The sequence below is a fragment of the Mustelus asterias genome, chromosome 30 (assembly GCF_964213995.1).
Source record: "Mustelus asterias chromosome 30, sMusAst1.hap1.1, whole genome shotgun sequence".
NCBI classification, from domain to species: Eukaryota; Metazoa; Chordata; class Chondrichthyes; order Carcharhiniformes; family Triakidae; genus Mustelus; species Mustelus asterias.
The window spans coordinates 17415844-17428401 of record NC_135830.1 but is presented as its reverse complement, the minus strand read 5'-3'; the positions used below and the strand labels follow the sequence as shown (position 1 = coordinate 17428401).

The 12558-nt window shown below is 42.5% G+C and overlaps 1 protein-coding gene and 3 non-coding genes across 4 annotated transcripts in view; 1 reads left to right on the top strand and 3 right to left on the bottom strand.

The window, feature by feature from the left end:
• LOC144480811 (uncharacterized) overlaps positions 1 to 12558 on the bottom strand; it is a 992083-nt gene that overhangs the window by 664179 nt on the left and 315346 nt on the right. The window lies entirely within an intron of this gene.
• Positions 4800 to 4871, bottom strand: trnac-gca (transfer RNA cysteine (anticodon GCA)). Its single transcript has one exon. It is a non-coding gene; the product is annotated as a tRNA-Cys (tRNA).
• On the bottom strand, positions 7634 to 7706 carry trnak-cuu (transfer RNA lysine (anticodon CUU)). Its single transcript has one exon. It is a non-coding gene; the product is annotated as a tRNA-Lys (tRNA).
• Positions 11614 to 11686, top strand: trnat-ugu (transfer RNA threonine (anticodon UGU)). Its single transcript has one exon. It is a non-coding gene; the product is annotated as a tRNA-Thr (tRNA).

The window sequence follows — 12558 nt, the reverse complement described above, 5'->3', positions numbered from 1 at the left end:
GCATCAAATTCTAAACACTTCCATGTGTCACCTGTGTTCCTGAAGTATACTGATCCTTGTGTTCAAAAAAAGTTGATAAAAACTTTTCAAAGCAGCTGCCCATCTCTAAGTGTTATTAAATATCAAGGAATCACATTATCTCACAGCCATGTGGCATTTACACTCCCCCAATGCTTGAATAATATTCTGCAACTGCATTCATGGAGAAAGAGATAAAATTCGGGACAAATGTTATTTTCTGAATCTTATGTTAGATCAATGACTCTGGCACATGGCTAAGGTTTGCAACCGAATTATATTTCAATAAAACAAGGATTTAAATTGCAATCAGACTGCACGGTTTGATATTCTCGGCCGGTCACATTGGTCATGAGCAGAGTTTCTGGATTGTCGGAGTTAACATGTTCATTTCATATACGATGAGTTCCCCGATTCAAAATAAGGTCGAAACATTATCGAAATTAATATTTTTTTGAATTTTCCCCGATTCTTGATCGCTGTTGCATATGAACTGGATTGGAGCAGACAAAATGTAAATTTGTTCTTTACCATTTATTGAAAAAGAATACCCTCAGCAAAGTCGCCGCTGGCATACTGTTGCTTTTCTGCTTCCACTGTCACACTCACGATGCAGCTGATGCAGGCTAGATGGCTTAGCCATGGCAAATGAGTGATGTTCCGGTTCTACAATGGCAAAAGTGCCTCAGCAAGGTACTCTGGGCTTACATTTTCTGGTTAATGTTTCAGCCATTCATGACTGAGATATGGAGATATTTCTTCACTCCAAGGCTTGTGAATCTTTGGAATTATTTGACTTATTATTGTCACATGTATTAGCATACAATAAAAAGCATTGTTTCTTGCGCGCTGTACAGACAAAGCATACCGTTCATAGAGAAGGAAACGAGAGAGTGCAGAGTGTAGTGTTACAGTCATAGCCGGGATGCTAGAAATTGAATTGAAGCATTGTGAGAGAGTTTAAAAGAGTTAGAATGAAGTTTTAGAAGCATAGAACGAGAGTAAAAGATAGAGTTAGAAGGTATGCTGGGCACAGCTTCCAAGAGTTCGCCTCGCTCGGACGCCATCTTGCATCAATTCTGTAGCGGCACAGAGGTCTGTGAATCTTCAGTTGATGAAGACTTTGAGGTGGAGAGTTGTTGGAATCTAAGTGAATGAAGGGCTGTTGGTATAAGCTGGGAAATTGGGATTGAGGCTGTGGATCTGCCTTGATTCAGTCATGGAGGAGGCTCAATGGTTCATGTGACCCAATTCTACTCCATTGATGCTGTTCATTGGCAATACCAGATACGGCATCAATAGGTTCTGCTGGTACCATTGATGAGCTCAGGGCAGTAATGATGTGGAGTTTCCGGCGCTGGACTGGGGTAGGTACAGTAAATAATCTCACAGCACCAGGTTAAAGTCCAACAGGTTTATTTGGTAGCACAAGCTTTCGGAGCACGCCCCTTCATCACGTGAGTCACCTGATTCGGACAGTGCTCCGAAAGTTCGTGCTACCAAATAAACCTGTTGGACTTTAACCTGGTGCTGTGAGAGAACTGACTGGGCAGTGATAGTAGTTGAAGCGTGTGATTGAATCTCATCCAGTTCCTTAACTTTATGAAATACCTTTGTTATCACACAAATTCCAACGGAACGCAAATGTAAATTATTGTTTGCAATTGATGGGTTTGTGGAACCAGTTTCCTTGAATCATTGCACCGCAATGTTTCTGTGGTGTAGTGGTTGTCACATTCGCCTTACACACGAAAGATCCCTGGTTTGATCGCGGCAGAAATACTTTCATCATAAACAGAAAAGGTTGGAAGGTCTAATGAGACATGACAGCATCTGTGGAGAGAGGAAAGAGCCAAACTTTCAAGTCTGGATGACCCTTCGTCAGAGCTCCGGACTCGAAACGATGGCTCTATTCTCTCTCGACAGCTGCTGTCAGACCTGCTAAGATTTTCCAGCATTTTTCTATTTTTGTTTTAGGTTCCAGCATCCGCAGTATTTTGCCTTCACAAAAAAAAAACAAAAGCTTTTAATTTCAGAGGGATTCGACTACTGGAATTATTTGCGCGTTTGTCACTAAACATGAGCTGACCTACTGAGTATTCCCAGTATTTTCTGATTGTAAAGTGAGGAATCACTGAGCGAAAGGGAAAAAAAAGGATTTTTGTGATAGGGCACAAAGCAGGATGGATTACATGACACCATGAATGGTGGAAAAGACAACATCGAGGAAGTGATGGTGGAGCCTGGGTGGTCTAGTGGTTCAGAGTCAATGTTTCCATAGCTATGGCCCGGAATTGATGATAAACTGTTAACTAAACAGAGCACTTTGCTCAGCACGGACTGAATTTCTGGAGATGAAAGTATCTGAACATAAAGGAAGAAGGCATAATTTGCTTCAGTTGGTCATAAGATGTTAGAATGACTGTGTGACAATGTCAGTAGCAAAAGTGACTTGAAATGAAGCGGTGGAGACAGAGATGGTTATCAAAGAATTTCAAATCTCTAATATAAGCTTTCCTGGCATGCCGTGGTCAGGTTTAATCGCCATGTTCCACGTTGGAGTACCAGGCAAGTAGCGAATAACTTCTTATTTAACTCTTCATTAAACGAAAGCACGCCTCACAGTGTCTGTTAAGGGAGAAACAAGATCAATCTTCAGCTGTATGCATTGTATTAGAGCCGGAAAAATCAGAGATGTAACAATAACAAACTCTGAAGAAGAATGACACGGCAGACATTTATCACAAAAGCCACTGACACACATGTCAAATTCTTCCTCTTTCAAGTCTCATCGATTGACTCCTTGTTCTCCACCTCGGATATTTCCACATCCATTAAATATCACCCACCTGAAAATTCAATCTCTTCTTCGCTCCACTGATGATGATACACCAACTCCACGCTGGGCGCAGGAATTGGCTCCATAGCTCAGTGGTTGCATCAGTTGGACAGTTTAAAGTTTATTTATTAGTGCCACAATTAAGCTTACATTAACACCGCAATGAAGTTTCTGTGACAATTACGTCATCGGCAGAACCGGCACCTTCTCGGGTAAATTGACAGCTAATTTAGCATGGCCAATGTACCTAACCAGCACATCTTTCACTCTGTGGGAATAAGAAGGGGCACCCGCAGGAAACCCACGCAACACGGGGAAAGCATGCAGACTCTGCACAGACAGTAACCAATGCCGGGAATTGAAACCGGGCCCCTGGCTCTGTGAGGCATCAGTGCCACCATGTTGCCCAGAAAGATCTTATCTTGTTCATAAACGGAGAAAGAGCAGACAATGTTTGTAAAGGTGACCTAGCTCTTTTTTAATTGATTAGAAATGGGTGTCGCTGCCGGCCAGCATTTATTGCCCATCCTGGTTGCCCTGGGACAGTTAGGATCAAACACTTTGCTGCAGCTCTGGAATCAATGTCGGCCAAGACGGATAAGGGACGGCAGATTTCCTTCCCTAAAGCACATTACCGAACTCAATGTTTGTTTTTCCGACAATCGACAATGGTTTCATGGTCATCAGTAGATTCTTAATTCCAGATAGTTTTTATTGAAAAACAATTCTACAACGTGCCGTGGCAGGATTCAAAAGCGGGGCCCCATAAAATTGGATGAGTTTCTGGATAAATAATCTCGCGATAATATCACCAGGCCATCGTCTTACCTAATATAAGCGTTTGTCTTGAGAGATTTGGGTGTGTTTGTACAAGGAACGCAGGAAGATAGCATGGTGGTGCAGCAAACAATAGGAAGGGAATAGCATTTTGGTTTTTATTGCCAACAGATTGCTGTACAAGAATAAAAACACCAATTTACATTTATACAGGGTTTTGTTGGGAGCAAGTGTGAAATATTGGGTGCAGTTCTGATATCCACAATGCTTTTCATTTTAGAAAAAGGCTATCCTTCCAATGGAGACGGTCCACTGGGTAGGTTCCTGTGATGAGAGAGTTCTCCTGGGATGAGAGGCTGTGTAAATTGCGCTGAAATTCCCTGGAGTTTAGAAGACTGAGAGACAATTTTATTGAACCTACAGAATACTGAGAGATTGTTTCCCAGTCTCAGATGAGGACTCATCGGAGAACTGACACACAAACACATCCAGCCAAGACTCTAGTTCTTAACTTTAATTGCATATTTGAAATGAATATATATTATACCATGTGATATGGATGTTATGAATATTCATTAAATAAATAATGTTGACAACACCTGACAACAGTCGAGCGGCAACACTCGAGAAATATTTTTATTGTTGCCTCGGTTCACAAGCCGGAAATACGCGACAATGAATGCTTATGGGAAAATAAAAGTACAACGACCGCCTCTGGATGGGACTGAGCCACCAAACATTTGCTTAAAGTCGAACGCAATAACGAATTCCGCAATTAAGACGAAGACACACTATATTAGGGTGTCAACGAGTGCTGTTATATATCCAACCCCAATTCTCTTTTTTAAAAACATAGTCGAGAACTACAACATGACCACATCGTTTACAATACTATGCAAACCCCTTTGACTACTTTACCCCCCACAGTGTTGCAGCGATTTAGGGGTTTCCCGCTTCTCCCAACATGGGAAAGGGCCGTTTGATAGAGCAGAAAGGGACAAACTGTTTCTATTGACGATTGTCAGTAACCAAAAATTGGGACTGAAGGTAATTTATGAAAGACAGAATTGTATTTCTGTGACGCCTTTCCCGGTTGGTGGACGTCACAATGCGCTTTGCAGCCAAAGAAAGAGAGTCACAATTGAAACTAAGACAAAGATAAGGAAGGGGGCACTCGGATTTGAACCGAGGGCCGTTTGATCTGCAGTCAAACGCTCTACCACTGAGCTACACCCCCTCAGCTGTGAACTGATGCTCGGGATCCAGCATAGTCTTATTAAGTGGTGGAGGGGGTTCCAGTGGTCAGACTGCATCACGCTTTGTCTCAGAGTTACTGGTTTCTGAGTGAAGTCGGAGAGCTCAGCGTTTAAGTGAGCGAGATGTTTTCTTGTGATTTGGCTGAGATTTGGATCCAGGTCTGGGAGATGTTTGTGTCAATCTAACCGATAAAATCAACTCCATTGTCATGCAGATTTGAACTTGTATCCCCATCTCTATTGGCAGCGCTTTGCAGCCTATCACTGTCCTTCACTATCTGTGTTTGTTCTTGAACTGTTGCCCATGTGACATTTCCAATTCGGACACAAATATAGATCTAACTCCACTGCTTCTGACAGAGCTGTTTTCGACCAGGAAACGACTCAGGTTTGTTAAATGGATTGTAAAAAACTTTAAATCCTGGCATATCGAAGCCGATATATGACCCTGAAAGCGCCAAATCCTAAGCACTGGACCACCAGGATTTCATTCTCCTGGTTCTCCCATAGACTGGATACAGGAATATGCACAGTGCCAATTATTCACAGTCGCATTCTCCTTCCTGTCTTGTGCACGTTGTTCAGCTTTGAAATTATTCATTTTTTTCACATTAGCTTCCAGTGTGATGAAAGCAGAGCAGTGATAAGCGGAAGTTTTTCAACAGATTTACCACAATAAGGTTTATAACAAACATTACTCTTTGAATGTGGTGAGCTACAATGAAATTTAATGCAGTAGAAGGTAAGTCACTCATTCTGACAGTAGGTACCAGCAATTGCAATGTAAATATGATGTCGGGATACCGGCGTTGGACTGGGGTGGGCACAATAAGAAGTCTGACAGCATCATGTTAAAGTCCAACAGGTTCATTTGCTCCGATAATAAAATCAATTTGCTTTGTTTGATCAGCGCCCCAAAAGCTCCTGACTGCAAATAGACCTGGTGTTGTCAGACTTCCCAATGTAAATATGAATTGTTGTTGGTCATTGACAGGATTGTGGAATGGGGCTGATTTTTCCTTCTTCCTGTTCAACCTGCCACAAGTATCCCTCCCGTTTTCGACCAGGAAGCAATATCCACTCTCCTTAATTCATGTGTTGCACGAAAGCAATGAATCATCATTCCCTAACCGCGAATCGAACCCAGACCATGGCAGTTAAAGAAGCGAATTCTATCGACGAAACCAACACGGAAATTGAAGTGACCTGAGCATTATTGAGCAATTCTGGGCGTGTGTGTACGTGTGTGATTTCGGAGAAAGGTCACGTGCTCTCGGGTAATCCCTGATGAATGAAGCCTCCGACCTCTTTATCGCTGAACGTTTTGTGTTCTTGAGAAATCGTCCTCTGGGGCTGATGAAATGAGGCCAGGAGAGTAACTCACTGCACCGTCCGCAATGTGATTGCGGTGCGATTTGCTGAAAGCTGTTAATTTCATAAAAATAATCTTTTTGCGAATTGTAAATGAAATGCCCTTCAGTACCCGGTAAGAATTCTCACAACACCAGGTTACAGTGCAACAGGTTTGTTTGAAATCACGAGCTTTCGGACCGCAGCTCCTTCATCACTCAGGCTGAGGATTCACCACATTTTTCTGTCTTTGAATGAAAGCAATAGATATCTCGTCAATTCCCCTGTGTCCTGAGTGGACAACACTGATTTCCACAGTACACTGCTTTAAATGTTTGTTTTCAATGTGAAATTAGGTGGTTTGATTCCATGTGAAGGATTTAAACTTACACTCTTCCGGGACGATGGTGACATAGTGCTAAAATCAGTGGAGTATGAATCCTGTGGCCCAGTCTCACAGGTCACGATTCCACCGCAGTCTAGAACTGAAACGGAAGTGAAAGCTCGTCTCAGTAATGAAGCTTTGTTTTCTGATTGTCATGAAAACACATCTTGCAGAAAGAAATCTGCCATCCTTCTCCTTTCTGGCCTCCATTGGACTCCAGAGGAAAGTCAATGTGATTGACTCTTAACTGCCCTCTGAAATGGCCCAGAAAAATACTCAGTTCAGAGGGAAATAGGGATGGACAACAAATGCTGGCATTGACAATGAAATATATATTGCATTAGCAGCATTTTAAGAAATGATTAATTCTCATTTTGTTTCATTTCATGTGAAACAGTGTGACATATTCTGGTGTCTTATTATTTAAAACCTCAACCTTTCAACTGTTCAAACAGGTAAGATCCAGTCAGAGAAAAGTGATCCACTGTGATCCAAAACTAGGTTTTGTAGTTGCTGCAAATCCCACCTCAAAACAGAAAATGTTGGAAGCACTCATCGGCTTCAACAGCTTCTGTGGAGAGGGAAAGAGAGTGAATGATTCAGGTTGCTGACCTTTGACCCTAACTGGAAAAAAATAGTGATTTAATGGTTTACAAACAATTACAGAGTCATGGAAAATAGAGAGGGAGAGGAGAAAAGAACAAACGGTCTTTTGATCGGATGGAAGGCTGGAGGGATTGAATTACAATGGAGATGATTATTGTTCCCACTGACACAATCTCGCAGATCTGGGTTTAAATCTCATAATAAATGAGAACAAAACCTCTCGCTGAGTTCAGCGCTAAACTCCCGCCTTCCAGTGAACTGGAGGCAGTTTTCAATCTCAAACCCACAACTCTGAGATAAACAACACAGAAAGGAGAAAGACTCAGTTTGAGCGGTGACACTTCTGGAGGAATGGAGATCTGGAATTCACTCAGGAATGAGACAAAGTTTAAAAATCCATGTCGCCCAACGTGGGGCTCGAACCCACGACCCTGAGATTAAGAGTCTCATGCTCTACCGACTGAGCTAGCCGGGCACACGTACTCAAATGCTTTCCATAACCTAAAATGCATGGAGACAAATACGGTTTTTCCATCTGGTGTCTCAGCTTGTTCTGATTTCAAAGTTTGCAATGAATCCACCGACAGAATCCCCAATTCCTATCCACTCATCTCAATCATTACTTACATTATTCACATCTTCCAATTCTTAGCTTCACCTCTCCCAAATATTCCAAACTCCTCTTACATCATTCTCCTTATTTTTCTTTGTTCTTAATAATTTAGCCAGGGGTGGAGGGAACTCAACATTTACACTGTTAAACTGTTTCCCAGTTTCCGACTTTTCAACAAGATCACCTCTGATTATTCTAAACTCCAGAGCGAACAGACTCATCCCACTGATTCTCTCCTCCCAGGAGAAACTCATAAATCAATCCAGTGAACCTGGGTTACACACAGACAGCTAAATAATGGACAGAGCAAGGAGCAAAAGATGTCAACGTAATAAAAACATCGTCCGTGAGTCTGAGGGAGATATATAGAGACAATGAAAAACAGAAATAGCGAGTGCGGTACACAACCACAATCCAAGAATGAATAACAATAATCACACAGCCAGCTGTCTGAACCAACAAATATGGGGTCCTCTAAACTGGTGAACAGAGATCAAGTGAATGGCCACAAGCATATTAACCTTTTAATGTCTTGATTTTCTTGTGTGAGTGTTGTGTTGATAGATTGCCTGCTATCTGTGCTCAGGTTCTCAAACCAAATCCCACGTAAACCATTCCTAACGTTTGCACTGAAAAAACCTGTGACTTGTCCAATACGAAACAACAGCTGATTGAGTGATCGAGCCCAGCGATCGCTCACACGTTTGTGGATGTTTACGTCCCAGGCCCGAGTCATACCTCTCGCCCAACGAGCCGCTGCTGAGGGTGCTGTTCAATGAAAATATTTCCATTGGCATCCAAAGCTGCTCAGACTTCTGCAGTGAAAGGTGAAAATGCTGGAAAAAATCAGAAAGCCAGACAGCTTGTGTGCACAGGAAAAAGAATCTTATATTTTAGCTCCATAAAGTTTCATTGGGAATAACAGGGAATTTTTAGAAATGGAGGAAGTTTTAAACAAATGTTATCCAGCAGCATAACAAGAGGGTTTGAGGCCTCTTGCCGGGTGTAAATCAGGAGAGATTAAATGAGGGAAACAAAGAATTTTAAGGTAATTACACCACAGAATGGGGCCATTCCTCAGTCCCTTACAGGACTCAGTTGTGTTGTGGATGAAGGGGAACCTGTCGATGTAATGTACGTAGATTGCATTGGAGCCACAGTGATGAGTTGGGGGGTTTTGAAAATTGAAAGTTACACTTAGGAACATAGAATTAGGAGCAGAAGTGGCAAATTCACCCCTTCGAGCCTGAACCGTCATGCAATCAGTTCATGACTGCTCTCTCCCTGTTCTCAAGTCCATCTCCCTACCTGTTCCAATATCCCCTCATCCCTTTAATTATCAGGAATATATCTGTCTCTTTCTTGAAATCATTTAATGATTCAGACTCAACCGTGTTATGGGGCAATGCATTCCACAAATTCACGACCCTCAGTGAGAAGCAGTTCCTCCTCATCTCAGTTTTAAATCTACCACCTCTCAACGTATACATTTGACATGGTGTTCGCGATTGCGCAGAAGAAAAAAGATTTCTTCAATCCTATTTAGAATTTTACACACCACGATCACTTCAGCATCTTGTGGGACTATTTCACCTGAATGTGGGTTTCATTTCGTAGCAAGCACAATCGGTGTTGTCATTAGCTGAAGCAGTCACTTATGTTCCATCCAAACTGGACACATTAAGGGATATATGGTAAGTCATTTTGAAAAACACAGTTCACCCGTGGCCCTGGGAGTCCAGTGGGTTGTATTCAGTACTCCCCAGTGTTGTTTGTTTTCAATTCCCGCTCAGGAAACGATTATTTATAGCTCTCGGCAAACTATTAAAAAATAACCTGATTTACTATCTGATCGAAAGCAGATCTACCAATATCAGCCGAGTGAGTTTTGCAAGTCTACATCACAGCTGCAAATGTCACATGTGCAACAGGTCAAGAACAAACACAGTAGCAGAAAGATAGTGATAGGCTGGAAAGCGCTGAGAATAGAGATGGTGATGGAAGATAACATTTGGATGGTAAAAAGGTCAGATTTTGGCGTTCACACTGAATTATTCAACTTTTCCCTCACTCTGCAACGAAAATATTTGGGAAAGATTCTCTCTCGTTTCAAACAGTCGAAAGTGGAATTAATAACTGTAAGTGGAATGTCTGTTGTATGGTGTCACTGATTGAATGTATCAATGGGATGGAAACAGAAGGTGCCGTATTGCAACAGAGACTTGCTTGTGGTGAATGTAGTCTGGCCTGGCGCGAAAAATAAAGCAATACATGCAGTGTGTGTAAAGCAAGTTGTAAAACAGGCGAAAAGCAGCTGGTCTGGTGGTTAGAGTCTGACACTTTCACTGCTGTTTGGATTGGTGGTCAGGTAATGGACATTTGTTGCTCTCATCCAAACCGTAAAAACAAATGTCAGTTATTGCCTTGTGGAACATATAAAACACAATCTCGCCTCATGTCCTGAAGTGAAGACTGAGCAAATTCAACAGGAGGTTTTTTCTTGTCATTTCTGGCAGGATGTTGGGAACCAGACAAGGTTAAGGGCAGTTTAAATGATGCTGGTCCTTCACTGTAGCTCATTCTGTTTCTGACTGGATGTGATTCCTGCTTGTTACAGAGTTCAGGATAAATTGATTCAGTGAAGGAGCAGGCTCAAGCCAACTGATGGACTGTCGCAGCTCCATTGCTGCTAATTTCAATAACGATACCAGTAAAGGACACAACTGCTTACATGGTAACGTAGCCGAGTAATCTAAGCCAGTGGCTGAAGGTCCAGTCTTTACGGAGTTGTTGTGTTCGACTGCTGCCACTGCCAGAATGGGTTTGAGTTTTGGTCCCTGCAGCTGAAATCCAGCATTTCAGATTGAATGCAAGAGTTTGTGCCGTGTCGTTTTTGGCATGAAGAAAGAGGAGCGACATACCAATGTAAACAGTTGTTGAGGTAAAGGAACGAGTGTGGAAGGACTGGAGCAAATTATCGTGGATTCTGGAATCGGAAACAAAAAGAGAAAATGCTGGAAAATCTCGCCAGGTCTGGCAGCATCTGTAAGGAGTGAAGAAAGCTGACATTTCGAGACCAGATGACCCGTTGTCAAAGCTGGGAGGAGTGGAGCTGCTCCGATGGAGAATACAAACGGGAACACCGGTTGAACGGCTGTCTGTCGAATTAAACAGCAGGATTGCAAACATTGAGACTGCAGTCCCGGACCAGGGGATGGATTGGGATTTTCTAACTGAGGTTCAAATCCTGTCATGTGCGATTCCCGTCATTCCTCATTGTGACTATTTTTTAATTGAAAGTTATTGGAAATGAAGCAATGGGTGCAGAGATGATCAACTCACTCCATATTTGTCACATCAGCGTCACTGAGGGTCCAGTGATCAGCGTCGGCGCCGTGACGCGGTTTCGATTCCCAGTCACGGAGTGAATAAATTTTTGTTCATTTCTTCATTCAATAAAAACAGCGTCCGTGAAGGGAACAACAAGCTAAATCTTCCAGCTGGATGAACTTGTATCAGAGCTGGAAAAATCAGAGATGTAACATTGACGATAAACTCTGAAGAAGAACCACATGACACACACAACATACATGTCAAGTACATACACAATACACATGTCAAATCATGTCACTTTCAACTTCTATCTTTTAACTTCTGGCTCTCCACCTCAGACATTTCCACATTCATCAAAAATCTCCGTCCTCAAACCCCATCCTGGTCCTCGATCCACGGATAATGCTGCACTTTCTGGAAGCTCGTTACAGCATTCGGTTCCATAGCTCAGTTGTTAGGGCACTGGTCTTGTAAACCAGGGGTCACGAGTTCAATTCTCGCTGGAGCCTATGGGCGAAGCTTAGCTGGTAGAAGCTGCCGGAAAAGGGTAGAGAGTCCGTGAAAATAGAGAGCTTTGATGAGTGAAGGCGCAGATCGGCTGTAGTTTTGGAAAGCGAATAGATATTTCCTTCTTCGTCAAAAAAATGGAAAGAGCAAGACATATTTGAAGAGATGAAAAAGGTAAGTGTCGATATTGAGCAGAGAATAGATGCGTTTGTACAAGGAATGCATAAGCTGGCATGTAGGTGCAGGCAATGATTGGAAGGAAAATTGCATTTTGGTCTTTATTGACGGCAGACGGGAGTCCAAGTATAACGAGGTGTTGCTGAAGTTGCACAGGGTTTTGTTGAGACCACATGTTGAATATTCTGTGCAGATATGATATTCACATTTAATAAAGGATATGTTTACATTGGAAACGGTGCAGATAAGGTTCAGCAGATGATCCCTGGGATGAGGGAGTTGTCGTATGATGAGAGGCTGAGGAAATTGGGCTGAAAGTCTCTGGAGTTTGGAAGAATGAGAGGCGATTTCATTAAACCTACACAAGTCTGATTGGGTTTGACAGGGTGGAGGCTGAGAGATTTCTTCTGCTTGTCGGGAAATCTAACCCACGGCAGTACAGTCTCAGGAAAATGGGCTGATCATTTCGGCCTAAGATAAGGAGAAATTACTTCACTGAAATGGTTGTGAATCTATGAAATTCTCAATGCCAGGCTGTTATGGAAGCTCCATCATCGAATACATTTAAGGTTGGGATAGACAGGTTTCTGGCCTCTCGGGGAATTCAGGGATATGGGGAGCTGGTGAAAAACTGAGTTGAACCCCAAGATCAGCCATAACGGTATTGAATTTCGGGAACACGCTCGATGGACCGAGT